General features: G+C 40.9%; 2 protein-coding genes and 1 pseudogene across 3 annotated transcripts in view; 1 reads left to right on the top strand and 2 right to left on the bottom strand.

Annotated features, from left to right (window-relative positions):
- Stil (SCL/TAL1 interrupting locus) overlaps window positions 1-14923 on the bottom strand; it is a 75384-nt gene extending 60461 nt beyond the window's left edge. For both annotated transcript variants that reach the window (XM_005398638.2, XM_013521733.1), the window contains exon 1: window positions 14673-14923. The gene's annotated coding sequence lies outside the window, so the exon portion shown is untranslated. The remainder of the gene's footprint in view (window positions 1-14672) is intronic.
- LOC102009587 lies at window positions 12326-12990 on the bottom strand (annotated as a pseudogene).
- Window positions 14924-15040: 117 nt separating the features above from the next.
- The window catches only part of Cmpk1 (cytidine monophosphate (UMP-CMP) kinase 1, cytosolic), a gene marked incomplete in the record, with an annotated part of 33716 nt that continues 33593 nt past the window's right edge, over window positions 15041-15163 (top strand). The window contains 1 exon segment of the mRNA XM_013521734.1: window positions 15041-15163.

The following is a 15163-nucleotide window of genomic DNA, read 5'->3' as shown; positions in this document are numbered from 1 at the left end:
AAAAATCCTAAACCAGGCACGATGGCGTATGTCTCAAATGCCAGCCAGCATTCCTGAGGCCGAGGTAAGAGAATCACCAGTCCCAGGCCAGTTTAGGCTACATAGTAATTTCAACCCAGCCTGGAATACTGGCGAGACTGTCTCAAAAACAAAAATTCTTTCCCGTCGAACAGAAAAGAATATGACAAATTGATAAGCCACTTACATTTATCTCTACAACCAATAACGTATTTATATAGTATTGACATTATATTGGCATGGTCATTTATCATTGTCTCCAAAGCTATTGTCGATTTGGGTTTTCAGTATGTTGCCCAGGCTTCATATTGTCCAGATCTTCCTGCCTCAGCTTCCCAAGTGCTGCAGCTGAGACTACAAGTATCTGCCACTTCAGTCTGGCTCCTAATGTAGTAATAATGCATTTTCTGAATGGGTTTCAGCCCTAGCCCCTTCCTATTCCCCATACCACAATCTGAATATGCTCGAGTCCCTTATATAAAATCATGTGCTTGCATATTGCCTATATATATTCCCCATGTATACTTTAAATACTTTAGATTACTTATAAATACCTAATACAACATAAATGCTATGTAAATCATTTTGGGGGGAATAATAAATAACAAGAAATCTGGATATGTTTAGTGAGGTTTTTGTTTTTTTGTTTTTTTTTTCAGGATATCTTCAGTCTGCAGTCGGTTGAATCTGGATATAAAATGTGTGGATGCAGAGGGCCGGTTGTGTATGGGTCTCCTAATAGCTAAGGTGGAAGAGATAAATGTTATAGGTCCCATAGCTAGTGCAGAGTCAGAATTCTAACAGTCTCTTGCTTTGTTCAATACTACTTTGTTTTCTGACATATAGGAGTACATCTTAAAGTCTAAGTTATATTTGTAGACTCTCCTGTTTAGAATAACACCCACCCCTTTGAAAGAGTGAAAGCTATGTTGATAGTATTTACACATGAAATGGGATGAAAATGACATTTTATGTCTGTGGTCTTCTAATAACCTGTAGTTCTATCTCATCATGAGACAGACATCAGGCAAATTCTAGTAGCAAATGCTTGACCTTTATACCTCAAAACTATGAAACTCAAGCCAGGCATGGTGGCACATGCCTGTAATCCCATAATTTGGGGGGCAGGTAGGAGGATTACCCTGGGTTCAAGGTCACCCTGGAGTACCTAGCAAGATCCCCCCACCCCCAAGAAAGAAAATAATGTTCCCTTTGCCTCTACCATGTGAAATCTGTGAAAAGTGAAGCAGGCCCTCACCAGATATTGAATCTTCCAGTGTCGTGATCTTAGGCTTCCTAGCTCCAAAACTGTGAGAAACAAATTTGTTGTTTAAAAGCCATGCAGAACTAGGCATGGTGGTGCACACCTGTAATCTCAGCATTCAGGAGGCTGAGACAAGATCACTGTGAGTTTGAGGCCAGCCTGGGCTACATAGTTCAAGGCCAGCCTGAACTACATAGTAAGACCCTATCTCAAAAAATTAAAAATCAAATAAATAAATATGTAAAAGCCTTTCAGAGTTGGGCATGGTGGCACAGGTCTGTAATCCTGGCATTCTGGGAAGGTGAAGCAGGAAGGCTGTAAATTCAAGCCCAAGCTGGGTAATTTAGAGTCTTACTGAGACCCTGTCTCAAAAAATTTAAAAAGGGCCTGGGATGTAGCTCAGTCTGAAGATCTTGAATTCAGTTCTTAGTACTGAAAAAAACAAAAGCCACTCTGTACTCTATTATAGCAGATTAAATGGACTAAGGCATTGACATATCAGTTGTTTTTCCTTATTCCCTTTCAGTAGCTCTCTATGTGGCATGGACTTTATGATTCCACCAAGTAAATATTCAGTGTTATAAACCCTGGTAGAGCTGACTAGCAAGCTGGCTTAGAAGATTAAAGAGCTATTGTTATCACCAGGAACAGGGAAGCTGGAACCAATTATTTTCTTCTTCCTTATTCTGTAACTTATTTACTAAATTCCTCCAACACCCAACTTTCCCTTTTCAATTTACTTTTCTGACTTAAGTTGTACTATTTCATATGTGTGTGTGGTACTGGGGATGAAACTCAGGGCCTTCAGACTAAGCTACGTCCCCAGACCTTTTTTATTTTTATTTTTAAATTTTGAGACAGAATCTGGTTAAATTGCTAAATTTGCCAGGCTGGGGTTGAATTTGGAATCACCCTGCATTAGCCTCCTAGAGTGCTGGGATTATAGCCATGTGATACCACACCTGGCTCCTGTATTACTGCCTTTTAAACACAAGTACATCTTTGTTTTTAAGGAATATCATATTTATTGCAGGAAGCTAACCTGTCTATTTATGCAAAATTCCTTTTATATATTTATTACACATCAGTAACTGCTCTAAAAGTATTTACTAAACTGAGTTAATGTCTCATCATCCTGATTTTGCCGACAAGAAAATTATAGGTATACCAACCAACCTAAACTTACACAGTTTTATGAGCAAAGATCCTGAAAGATCTCCTTTCAGGAGATCTAGCCAGCCTGCAATTGTACAGTATGGAACTCACTAAGCTCATCTGACAGTCACTGCACTCCCAGGAGGATAAACATAGTACCTGATATGGCACATCAGATTTTTAAAGACTATGTTCCTTTTAACTAATGCTCTCAGAAGCTTTGATAAAATCGTAAAGCAATAGCCAGGCAAATGTGAGTGTAAGGAACAGTCATTTTAGAAACTCCACTAAGCATCAATTTATACAATGGGTAAGCACTGCTGCAGGAAAAAACCATAATATAACAGATGCTTATGAAGGCCTGAATATGGGCATGTAGCCTACAGACCTAAGAGTGAGCAATGCTATAATAACACATCATCATGAATTTGGTTGAATGCTGTACAAAGAGTAATCAAACACAATTCCTACAAAGAGCTCAAAATCTAGTGTAGAGAGCCAATACTACATAACGCTGCATGAGAATAAAGGATTTGGAGGGGAAGGTAAAGCACAAAGGAGGTGTACTTAACCTAGCCTTCAGAATTCAGAGAAAACTTCCTACAGAAGGAAACACTGCTGAATCCTAAAAAAGGTGCACAATATAGCTAACTCAAAAGGGGTGGCATTATGGGAATAGATGATCTACCTCTAAAAGCCAACTTTTTTTTTTTTTTTTGAGACAGGGTCTCAGTATGGAGTTCAGGCTGGCCTTGAACTGACTATGTAGCTTACACTGCCCTTGAAGTAATGGTGATCCACCTGCCTCAGCCTCCCAAGTGCTGAAATTTATAGGCCTGTGCCACCATACCTGGTGTCTTAATTATTTTTTCATTGCTGAGACCAAATACCTGATACCCAAAGTTAAATGGGGAAACATTTATTTAGCTCACAGTTTGTAGAGGTTTCAGGGCATAACTGGCTGGTTCCAAGACAGTGTAACACATGGCAGAGGGGCAATAGTTCATGGCAGTGGAAAGCAACAAGAGAGAATGAGACAAGCCTCTTTCTGTCTTTTATACTGTATCCAGTCTCCTGGGATTTGGGCATGCCAATTCAATCAGTGGACTGATCCAACAGTCACCCACCCTTAATCCTAGCACCCTTAATTCCAGCATTGAACCATGAATCAATCATAAACTCTAAATTTAGTCACTTCCATAAAAGCCCTATGACCTGCATGAGGCTTTGGGGGGACATCTAGACATAAACTATAACACTGCACCCCTGAACCGCCAAAGACTCATGCACATCCCTTTATGAAAAAGGAATTTAGTCCATCTCCAAGAGTTGCCAAAGTCCTAACAGTTTCAGCATTGCTGAAAAGTCCAACTCTCAAGTCTCCTCTGAGATATAATGCAAACTTAGCTGTGACTCCCTGTACAAATGAAAAGAAAGTTAAATACTTCCAGCATTCAATGGTACAAGATAGACATTTCCATTCAGAATTACAAACAGGGAGATATAAAGGAATGGGACAAAAGTAAGTCCAAAATCCAGCAGAGCAAACATTAAGTCCATGTGAGCATCCAAAGGGACCTGTGGCAAGATGTGAATGCTAAAGAGCTTGGGTGGTTCACCCCTACAGAACATCAGGTGGTTGTATTTCCCATGGCTTCTCTCTTGAAACTGCTCTGCTCCCCTTCTTGCAGTTTTCCTCAGACAATCCACACTGCTGGATTCTCCAAACTTCTGGGGTCTCCACTTCACCTTCAGTTTCACACTCACAGCTTTACACACTCCCCTCTCAGGGGCACACTGGCTGGTCTCCCAGGCCTTCTTCTGAAATAAGGGTGGAAGCCTTCCTGACCCCGTAACTCTTGCATTCTGCATGCACCTAAAACCAGTGCCACATGGATGATGCCAAGGTCTACCGATAGTTGTAGTAGTAGCCAGGCTTCCTTCTGTCTTGGCTGTATGAATGGAGTGCCTATGAACCAAATCCCAAGGAACAACTTCCCTAGGCTTCTGCCATTCTGGAACATGGTGCTCTGGGGGATCTCTTCTCAAAGCAAAGTATTTTGCCTTTACAACTCTCAGGCTGCAAAGGCTGGAGTACTGTTGGTTTTTGTAATATCCTCTTGCCATCTTTTCTGCTGTCTTCTTCTGAAATACTTGGCTTTTTCTTGCTAGTTTTTTCAGTGACCAATTTCTCCTCTGTTAGATGTTTGCAGACCACAACTTTACTGAAGCTTTCTTTCAGGCTAAACTCAGAACATTTTGAATCATTCTTGATTGTGAATCAGTGAGTGTAAAGCCAAAGATGCAGTGGAGATCCCAGAAGTTTGCAGGCTCCAGGACTGTGGATTGTCTGAGGAAAACTACAAGGAGGGAGCATAGCAGGTCCAAGAGAGAAGCCATGGGAGCTACAACCAGCTGAAGTACACAGGGGTAGAGCCACTTAAGCCCTTTGGAGACAAAGGAGTGGTGGTGCATGTCTGTAATCTCAGAACTCAGGAGGATAAGGCAGGAGGTTTATAATGAGTTCTCAGCCAGCCTGGGCTACATAGTGAGTTAAAGGCCAGCTTGAACTACATAGCAAGACCCTGTGTAAAAAACAAAAACAAAAACAAAAACAGACAAAGACTCATCTGAAAAGGAAAACTGTAGGCCAATCTCTTTAACAATCATAGATGCAAAGATCCCCAACAAGATATCAGCAAATAGAATGCAACAAATCATTAAAAAGATCACAAATGATGACCAAGCAGGATTCACCCCAGGGATGCAAGGATGGTTTAACATACACAAATCAATAAATGTAATACATTAAATAAACAGATGCAAGGTCAAAAATTGCATGATCTTCTCAACGGCCTCTCAGAAAAGGCCTTTGAGAAAATCCAATACCTATTCATGATAAAAACCCTGAAGACAATATTTTAGAGAAACCTTATCTAAATCAGCTAAAAAGCCATTTGTGTTAGCTACTTTTTGGTTGCTGGGACAAAATACTCAATTCCCGCAAGTTAAAGGAGGACAGGCTTATTGTAGTACACAGTTTATAGAGGTTTCAGTCCATGGTTGGAAGGGCAGCTTGGCAGAAAGGCATGTAAGAGGAGAAACAAGCCATGGCATGCAGGTAGGAGGCAGCAAAGCAGCAAACAGCAAGCCTCCCTTCTGCTTTTTATTTCCTCCAGGCTACAAATCTATTGGTTGGTCCCACCCACCCTCAGGGTATACATGCCCACTATCAATACTCAGAACTATGCCAAACCAATCAGTAGGCTAATCCAGTTCTGCATATCCTTAATACATATTCATACACCCTAGATCCAGTCACCTCCAAAAAGGCCCACTTATGAGTGCATGAGGGTTTATGTGTGTGCGGGGGACATCTAAATATAAGCATAAGACCACTAATAAAAACCTACTTCCAACATCATGTGAAATGAGGAAAACCTGAAATATTTTCCTCTAACATTAAGAATAAGACAAGGATAACTACTGTCACCACTCCTGTACTCAAAACTTCGGCCAGAGCAGTCAGGCAAGAGAAAGATATAAAAGTGATATATATAGGAAAGAAAGGAGTCAAACTGTCCTTGTTAGCAGACAACATGATCCTTTACATGGAAGATCAAAAAAAAAAACTCTACCAAAAGACTCCTGGAAATAATAAATTCAAACAGATAACAAAATACAGAACCAATACACAAAAATTAATAGTATTCCTGTACACCAGTAATGAACCCCCAGAGAACAAAGTTAGGAAAACAATACCATTCACAATACAGAAAAATGAAACACTTAGGAATTAACCTAATAAAGGAAGTGAAAGACTTCTATTATGAAAATTATAGCCAGGCAGAGTGGCACATGCCTATAATCCCGGCACTTGGGAGGCTGAGGCAGGAGGATGGCTGTGAGTTTGAGACCAGCCTGGGCTACATAATGAGTTCAAGACCAGCCTGAACTACACAGTGAGACTCTGTCTCAAAAAAAAAAAAAAAGAAAAGCCGGGCATGGTGGTACACCCCTGTAATCCCAGCACTGAGGAGGCTGAGGAAGAAGGATTGTTGGGAGTTCGAGACCAGCCTGGGCTACAAAGTGAGCTCAAGGCCAGCCTGAATTGCATTGCGAGACCCTGCCTCAAAAAGACACACACACACACACACACACACACACACACACAAAGCTGTAAAACCCTTGAAATAAGCAAAAATATTTTGAACAGAACTCCAGGAAATAATATCAAAGCCACTGATATAGCTCAGTGGCACAAGTGCCTGCCTGGCAAGTGCAAGGTCCTGAGTTCTATTCCCAGTACCAAAAAATAAAAATAATAATACCAAGAGTCAATGAATGGGATTATATCCAATGAAGAAGCTCTTTTTTTTTTTGAGGCAAGGTCTTGCTATGTAGTTTAGGATGGTCTTAAATTCACTATGTAGCCCAGGTTGGCCTCAAACTTGCAGTGATTTTTCCGCCTCAGCTTCTCAAATACTGGGATTCCAGGTGTGTGCCACCATGCTTAGCTTCAAATTAAAAAAATCTGCACAGCAAAGGAAACAACCAACAGAGTGAGAAGACAACCTACAGAGTGAAGACAAATTTTTGCCAGCTACTCTCAGAGAGAGATTAGAATATATAAAGAACTCAAAATAATTAGACCCACCAAAATAAAAGACCCAATCAAAAGGTGGGCAACTGAAATGAATAGACACTTTTCTCAGAGGAATACAAATGGCCAATAACATGAAAAAATATTCATTATCTCTGGCCATAGATAAATGCAAATTAAAACAACACTGAGATTCCATCTTACTCCAGAAAGAATGTGTATCATCAAGAAATAAGAACAAATGCTGGCATGGCTTTAGGGAAAAAGCTAGTAAACTAGTATAACCACTATGGAAATCAGTATGGCGATTCCTCAAAAAACTAAAAATAGAAATTCAATTCGCCTCAGCTATTCCCCTTCTAGGTGTCTTCCTGTAAGCATGAAAGACATTATATTTAAGTGATACTTGCATATCCATGTTTCTGGCAAAACAATTTTAGAAATAGTACGTATGTCCATCAACAGATGAATGGATAAAGAAAATGTAGTATTTATACATAATAGAGTATATTATTCTGCTAGAAGGATTTGAGTCATTTATAGAAAAATGGACATACCTTAAAAGATTAATACTGTGGTATTAAGTGAAATATATCAGACACACAAACCTAAATACCACATGGTTTGTCTTATATGAGAAACCCAAAGTATAAATAAAAAAGAGCACAATAAAAGATAAATAATAGGAAATGGGGGACAGATCTTTTGCAAATGGGAAAGAGATCAAGAGATGGTGGGAAAGGTTAGGGAAGGGAAAAGAAGGGTACATAAAAAGAATTAAGATGTGTTATGTACATTTACCAACTCCCCATTATTAATGTAGTCATTATGTACTGCAAGCACATACAAATAAATAAATAAAAGCAGAAAAAGAAATAAAAGGCAACTTTTGTATGTAAAACAGATGAATGGTAAAAAGATCTTATTTCCAAAGCCCCAAGGGAGTGCACTGGGGATGTGGCTGTGCCCAGTTGAGATCATCTGGGGCAAAAATAGTACTTACACACTAAGTAAGTACTATTTACTTTTGGACATAATAATATGTCAAAAGACCTAATGTGCCTGATGATAAATTCATTCAAATGAGTAAAGTTGGGTTTCAAGAATAACTCTTCTGCTGGGCATGGTGGCACACGCCTGTAATCCCAGCACTCGGGAGGCTGAGGCATGAGGTTTGTTGTGAGTTTGAGGTCAGCCTGGGCTACAAAGTGAGCTCAAGGCCAGCCTGAACTGCATAGCGAGACTCTGTCTCAGAAAAAAAAAAAAGAGAGAGAGAGAATAACTCTTCTGCGCACCTTTCTGAGGCCAGTCCTGTCATCTGTAATTCAACCCTTACTTTGATGGGATTTTGTCAGTGTGGAAACCACCCCCACTTTTGAGACAGAGTCTCACTAAGATATCCAGGCTCGCCTCCAACTCATGACCCTCCCCCTCAATCTCCTACATAGCTGGGATTACAGTCACAGTCACCACTCCAGATTCAGTGTGGAACATTTTACTTTTTTTTTTTTCACAGTATTGGGGACTGAATCGGGGGCTTCATACTTAGGTAGCTCCCTGGTCCTTTTTTATTTTTTAAATTTTGAGACAGGTTCTTGCTAAATTGCTAAGTTGCCTAGGTAGGCTGGAACTTGAGATCCTCCTGCTTCAGCCTTCCTAAAATGCCAAGATTATAGGCATGTGCCACCCCACTGGCCAAAACTTTTTATACAGTCAGTATTACAAGGTGCAGAATATTAAGTAGTAACCTACTATGGTCAGAGTTATATGGGGAGACCCCCAAAAAATCACTATATTTTGCTGTTAAGTAGGTACACAAAGGTGTTTTGGGTTTAAACAACTAAGTAGCACATTAGTCCTGGTTGTCTATCATGGAAACAACAAAACTGTCTTTTTGCCTCTGGCATAAGACTTTCCAAATGGCATGCGAATAGCTTCCCAGACCCTTTCCTACAGACCCCAATTCCATAAGATCCTTCAGCTCTAAAAGCCAGAAGAAATACAGAAAAGTGATGTAAGGGAATATGCATAAAGACACATTTGCTTTGATGTGACCTTTTTTATACTTCTGCCACCCCTTCCTAATACAACCAGTTGCCCTTGTTTTCAGTTGCCTATGTCCTAGCTCCTCTCTCCAGGAGCTGGAGGGTTTATTTATTTTGTTACAGGGAATCGAACTCATGACCTCTAACTTACTAGGCAGGCGCTGTGCTGCTGAGCTATATCCCTGGCCCAGCTGGAGGGTTTAAAGTCTTGTGTTGGATTCTCCTAGGGTGCAGATGGGCAGCAAACTATAGCCTGCTAACTAAGAATTGTTCTCACATTTTTATTCTTTTGAGACAGAGTCTTGCTATGTTGTTCAGGCTGGCCTTGAACTCACTGTGTAGCCCAGAATGGCCTTGAACTCAAGGCAGTCTTCCTTACCCCACCTCCAGAGTGCTGGGATTACAGGTGTGCACCACCATGCCCGGCCTGTTTTCAGGTTTTTAAATGGATTCTTAAAAATGCTATTTTAGGACAGATGCAAATTCCATGGAATTAAAAATTTCAGTGTCCAATTAAAAAATTTATTGGACCATAGCCATCTTTGTTACTATACTGTCCGTAGCTGTGATTGCAATGGCAAAGCTGAAGTAGTTGCAATAGAAATAGTGTGGGTCCCACAACCTGAAATATTTATTATTTGATTCTTTACAGAAAAAGTTGACAAATCCCTGGGATAGGTACCAGGGACATAACTTCATATGGCTCAGGAGTAACTGAATATCCCTCTTCTAATAAAAATAAATAAATAAACCTGGTAGGCACCTTACACCAAATAGTTTCATTTTACCCTTCCCTCCATTTCCCAGTTTAAAGAGGAAAAAAAAAAAAAAAGAAAAAGAAAAAACTGAAAGTTCAAAGTCTCACAGGCGTTTCCTATGGTCAGAGTAAATTATTAGTAGCAATATAGACTTAAATGTAGGTCTCCCTCCTCTTGGTCAGAAACTTCCTAAATATTCATCCTCTCTCAGTCCTGATATGTGTGGTAATATCTTGGCAAGGTATTTTCTTTGTTTTTATTTGTAACATGAAGAGTTTGGATTTATGAACTGTATACAATATTGTTTTTAACCTAATGTGCTCTGCTGTTTACATAAGGAGATACTTGGCTCTACAGCAATACAAACATGAGACATGGACTTAGATCTGAATTCTAGCTCCTGCTCCTTACTGGCTGCAAGTCCTTTGACAACTTGTGGCTTCAGGTTTCATCTGCAAAATGAGTTTACTGCTGGACATGGTGGCGCATGCCTGTAATCCCAGCACTTGGGAGGCTGAGGCAGCAGGACTGCTGCCAGTCCAAGGCCAGCCTGAACTACACAGCAAGACCTTGTTTAAAAAAAAAATGAGTTTACCTAACAACTACATCACTACATCAGTGAGACTATAGGTATGATAGGGCTCAACAAATAAAAACACTGAAGGACTACTAGTAATAAATTATTAATAACATGACTTCTCCAGCTGTGATAATCTGCAATATCCCATTCTTCCTTCCATGCCTGGAAGGACAAAGTAGTCATTATGGAAAAGAAGGAAATAGGAACTAAAAGAAGCAAAAGGAGAGGGCAAGAAAGACAGGAAAATTAGATAGGGAGGAAGGGAAGAAGTTACAAATGGGAACAGAAGTAGAGCAAGGAAAGTGAAGGAGGAGGAGGACAAGGAAAAGGAGAAGAGGAAGAAGCAAAACGAAAACAGCCTAGGAAGGGGAGAGGGTAGAGTGAGATGGAGAGGAGGCCAGGAAATGCAGGGTGAGGGAAGAGGAAAGGAGAGAGAACAGATTTAGGGGTAGACTACTACTGTCTCCTGTTTATCATTTACCAACCTCCTGGTCACTCTGCCCTCAACAACTTGGTCCTGATCTCAGTCTCTCTTCACTGCAATAATATTTGACTTAACTTCTACCTGCGGGATACATTTAACACGCTGCTCTCTCAGTCTAACAAGGCATACGTTCTTCTTCACCCTTACCTTCTTACAGTCTCACTGCACTTGGGGCTTACCCTGGACTTGGGCACCATAGTAACTCACAACCTCTGAAATTGCAATTTTAAATAGCCCACACTTAGACCACTAGCATCTGTACTGCCAGCTCACTTGCTCCAATATCCTACTATAACTATGCTCCAGTCACACCTTGGTCCTCTTCTCTACCATCCCCGTTATCAGCCACATACGTTACTGCTTCACTTTCCCGTGTGGCTTTCCTGTGTGTTTACAGATCATCATAAACATTCTTAATGGTTAGGGTGAACTGCACCTGTAACCTCAGCGGATGGGAGGCTGAGGGAGGATTGAGAATTTTAGACCAGCCTGGGCTACACAGTGAGATCCTGTCTCAAAAAAACAAAACCAAAATTCTTTTGCAAATACCTTCAACTTTCTTGGCCCTCTCTCTCTGCTGTACTTGCCAGGAAAACCCATGTTAAATGAACTGAATCTACCTTCTCTGCCTGCACCTGAATAGGAAAACATCTTCAATTATTTTATTCTATTACTGTTTTATGTTTGCAGTACTGGGAATTGTACAGAAAGCCACACCCCCGAATTTGTTTTTTTAAAACAACTTAGTAAGTTGCCACGTTGCTCAGAGTGAGCTTGAACTTGTGATCTTTTTGCTTCAGCCTCCAAGAGTGCTGGGAATGCAGGGATAAAGCATCCTGCCTGGCTAAATTCAATTGTTTTAAATACATGATCTCATGTACCAAATGGGCTCTTAACATTAACCAGAGTTTTATGATCAGCTTTCTTTAGAAAATAAACTTTTCCTCAGAAATAATGAATTGTACCATCTCTTTCCTTAATAATCATATTTCCTTTCTCCTTACCCTCAGCTGATGCTCCTTTTTTACTGAGAAAACAGAAGTTATCAGATAGGGCTCTTCTCATTATCTTCCTACTTTCTTTCTTTCTTTTTTTTAATGAAAGCATTTTCTCACCAACTTTACTTTTTTTGGGGTGTTTTTTTTTTTTTTTTTTGACACAAGGTCTTACTATATAGTGTAAGCTGGCCTCAAACCCACAATGATCCTCCTGCCTCAGCTTCCTGACTGCTGGGATTACAAACCTGCACCACCATGCTCAACTTCTCATTAACTTTAAATAAACATAATTTGCATTTTTTAAAATATAAAGCTCTGTGGCATAGAACGTGTTTTCTGCTCCATAGGGGTTTTTTTTGAGTCAAGGTCTTGCTTTGTAATTTAGGCTAGTCTTGAACTACGTAGCCTGGGGCTGGCCTTGAATTTGCAAGGATCCTCCTGCCTCAGCCCCTTGAGTGCTGGGATTAGAGGTGTCCCCGGGGTTTTAGATGCAACTGCACTACTAACTCCTCGGTGCCCTTAAGGCAAGTGTTAGCCTTGTTCTCTTCTGTGGGAAGTCCTTGTTGCAGCTTTAGGGGCTGGATTCTTATCACATGTTTAACCACTTTCAGTTTCGCCTTCACTTAAGGGATATTCTTATGAACTTGAGGAGTATGGGCTTTTTCTAATCCAAGCAACTTTATTTTATCTTTTTCCCAATATGGACGTCTTATTGTACTTTTTATTCTGGTGACAGTGTGCAATTTGTGAGGGTGCTGTGGGTCCCCATCATATTTTTCATGATCTTCAGGGTAAGGCTTAAACACTTTATCTGGAATTCTTGATTTGGTAAATTTGTGACGAATCCAATCTGTACCCATGTGAGATTCCACACCTTTTGTCACACTCTGTAGCCTGCCAGGGGGCCCCTGAACCACTGAGGGCAAAATCCCTGCCATAGCGTAGTAATTATCTGTCTTCAGAGGCAGCGCCTGCTAAATGTCCAGTCTGAACTTTATCTTCCTACTTTCAACAACCTTCAAACCTTCCTGCAACTCCTATTACAAATAAACATTTTTTTCCCTCTTTAAAACCTTTTGCAAAGCCAGACATGGTTGTGCACATCTGTAATCCCAGGATTTGGGAGGCTGAGGCAGGAGGATTGCTGCAAGTTCAAGGCCAACCTGGGCTACATAGTGAGTTCAAGACTAGCCTGCAAAAAAAAAGACTAACTTGAACTACTGAACAGTGAGATCTTGTCAAAAAAAAAAAAAAAAAAAAATTGCAGTTGTCTAAATCCCTCCCTATAGAGGACACTAACTGGTTGTGGAGTCCCAATGCGATGGGAGGCTGGAGAGAAAACGCTACAAAAAATGGCTTTGGCCCCAGATGGCTCACTTGATTTTTGACAACCCTTAGGCTGTAACTACTTGTTAGATCCTTCTTGCACATCTCTGTCTTCCTGAGAAACCACTTCTAAGATACCAACATGTATTATAGCAGTCATTGATATTTTCTTACTAATCAATCCATAACTCTGTAATGTTTGTATTGTTCCTATCCTATTTCATAAATGGATGCATGTTTATTATTATGTGTTTCCTACAACAACCATTGAGAATAGTTAATGATTATTCAATAGGTCACTCATGTATAGTTCTAGTTATTTTCTTTCGAAGATACCTAAGTAATCTCCTACCTCTTTTGTCTGTAACTCACTATTATTTGTCTATTTGTTTTCCTGAGAAACTATCTTGTAGATAACAAAATGTAAAACAATAACCATTGATAATTTCCTACCACTTTGTCTGTAATTTGGTAAGCCCCCCCATTATTGTTATCCTTCTTTTATCTTTAAAATAAAAAAAATAAATCCCTCCCTATATGCTTCATATATCCTCTCCTTTACTATCAAATCATTCCTAGGAATTCAAATACAAGCTCTGGTATAGCACTGCCCAATCGAAGGAAAAACTGTTTGCACCCTGTCCAATACGGTTGTCACTAGTTACATGTTACTACTAAGCACTTGAAATGCAGTTAGTATGTCAGGACTCAACTTTTAATTTCATTTAATGTAATTAATATAAACAGTTACATGTGGCTCTGGCTGCCATGCTGGACAGCAAGGCTCCTACGTCCTATCCTTAATACATTTGCCCTGACTCATTCTACTGTTTTCATTCCTCATCTCCTGTCCACACCTCTTTTCAATAGTTTCAAATTAAACACAGTGTGTGATCCGCTTTGGCCAAGATCATCAGTGTCTGCTGGTGGCCAAAGCCCATTTATCTGTTTTTAATACACTGTTCAGTACTACACCACAACCCCACTCCAAATGGCTTCTCTTTAGTGGGGTGTCCCTGTCTCCTAGTTTTCCTCCGGACCTCTCTGGCTTCTACTCAGGCTCTTCCTCCTTACTCCAACTTTAAAAGGTTTGCGTTCACCAAGGTTCTCAGTTCTTGGATTCGTTTTTTTCCTCCCTTAAAATTTACTACCACGCCGGGCGTGGTGGCGCACGCCTGTAATCCCAGCACTCGGAAGGCTGAGGCAGGAGGATCCTTGAGAGTTTGAGACCAGCCTGGGCTACAAAGTGAGCTCAAGGCCAGACTGAACTGCATAGTGAGACCCTATCTCAAAAAGGCAAAACAAACAAACAAACAAACAAAAAAACCTGCCATAATAAAGGGGGCAGGAAAAAGGACTTACAAATTAATTAAGGACTTTCCATCGCTGTTAAAATATGATCTTTTTTATAACTTTTCTATAACCAAAGGGCCTGACTGACCTGCCACCAGCCGAACTTCTGGGTTCTTTACCCTCCGCCCTCCCACTTCGCACGGCCCTGGTCTCATTGGCCTTGAACGCTTTCCCCGCTTGGTGGTATACTCCATGCAGTCTTTCCTGGTTTGGCTCCTTCCCAGCCTTACGTCTTGGCTTAAATATCACTTCTGAAGGGGCTTCTTAGACCAAATCACATGTTCCTAGTTTTTCCTTGGTTTATGCCTATTTGTGCGGACCGTCTCCTCCTGCAGCGGAAAATCCAGTGAACACACAATGGCTTTGGCGCTGCAGCGTGTCGCGTGCCAGCCTCCGGCCCGGCTCCGGACGCATGGTGACCCTGTACGAAGCGTTCCGCGCCTAACGTCAAGAGCTACATCTCCCAAGGCTGGCACGGAACCTGAAGCGGGGACCGATCCGGCCGGAGCAGCGCACCCGGAAGCGGGCGCAGACGTACACGCGCAGCGGGGGCCCCGCCCCTTCCGGCCGCGGCGGGCG

This window comes from Chinchilla lanigera, unplaced genomic scaffold, assembly GCF_000276665.1.
Source record: "Chinchilla lanigera isolate Chin_1 unplaced genomic scaffold, ChiLan1.0 scaffold00063, whole genome shotgun sequence".
NCBI classification, from domain to species: Eukaryota; Metazoa; Chordata; class Mammalia; order Rodentia; family Chinchillidae; genus Chinchilla; species Chinchilla lanigera.
This window is presented reverse-complemented; position numbering and strand designations above follow the sequence as displayed.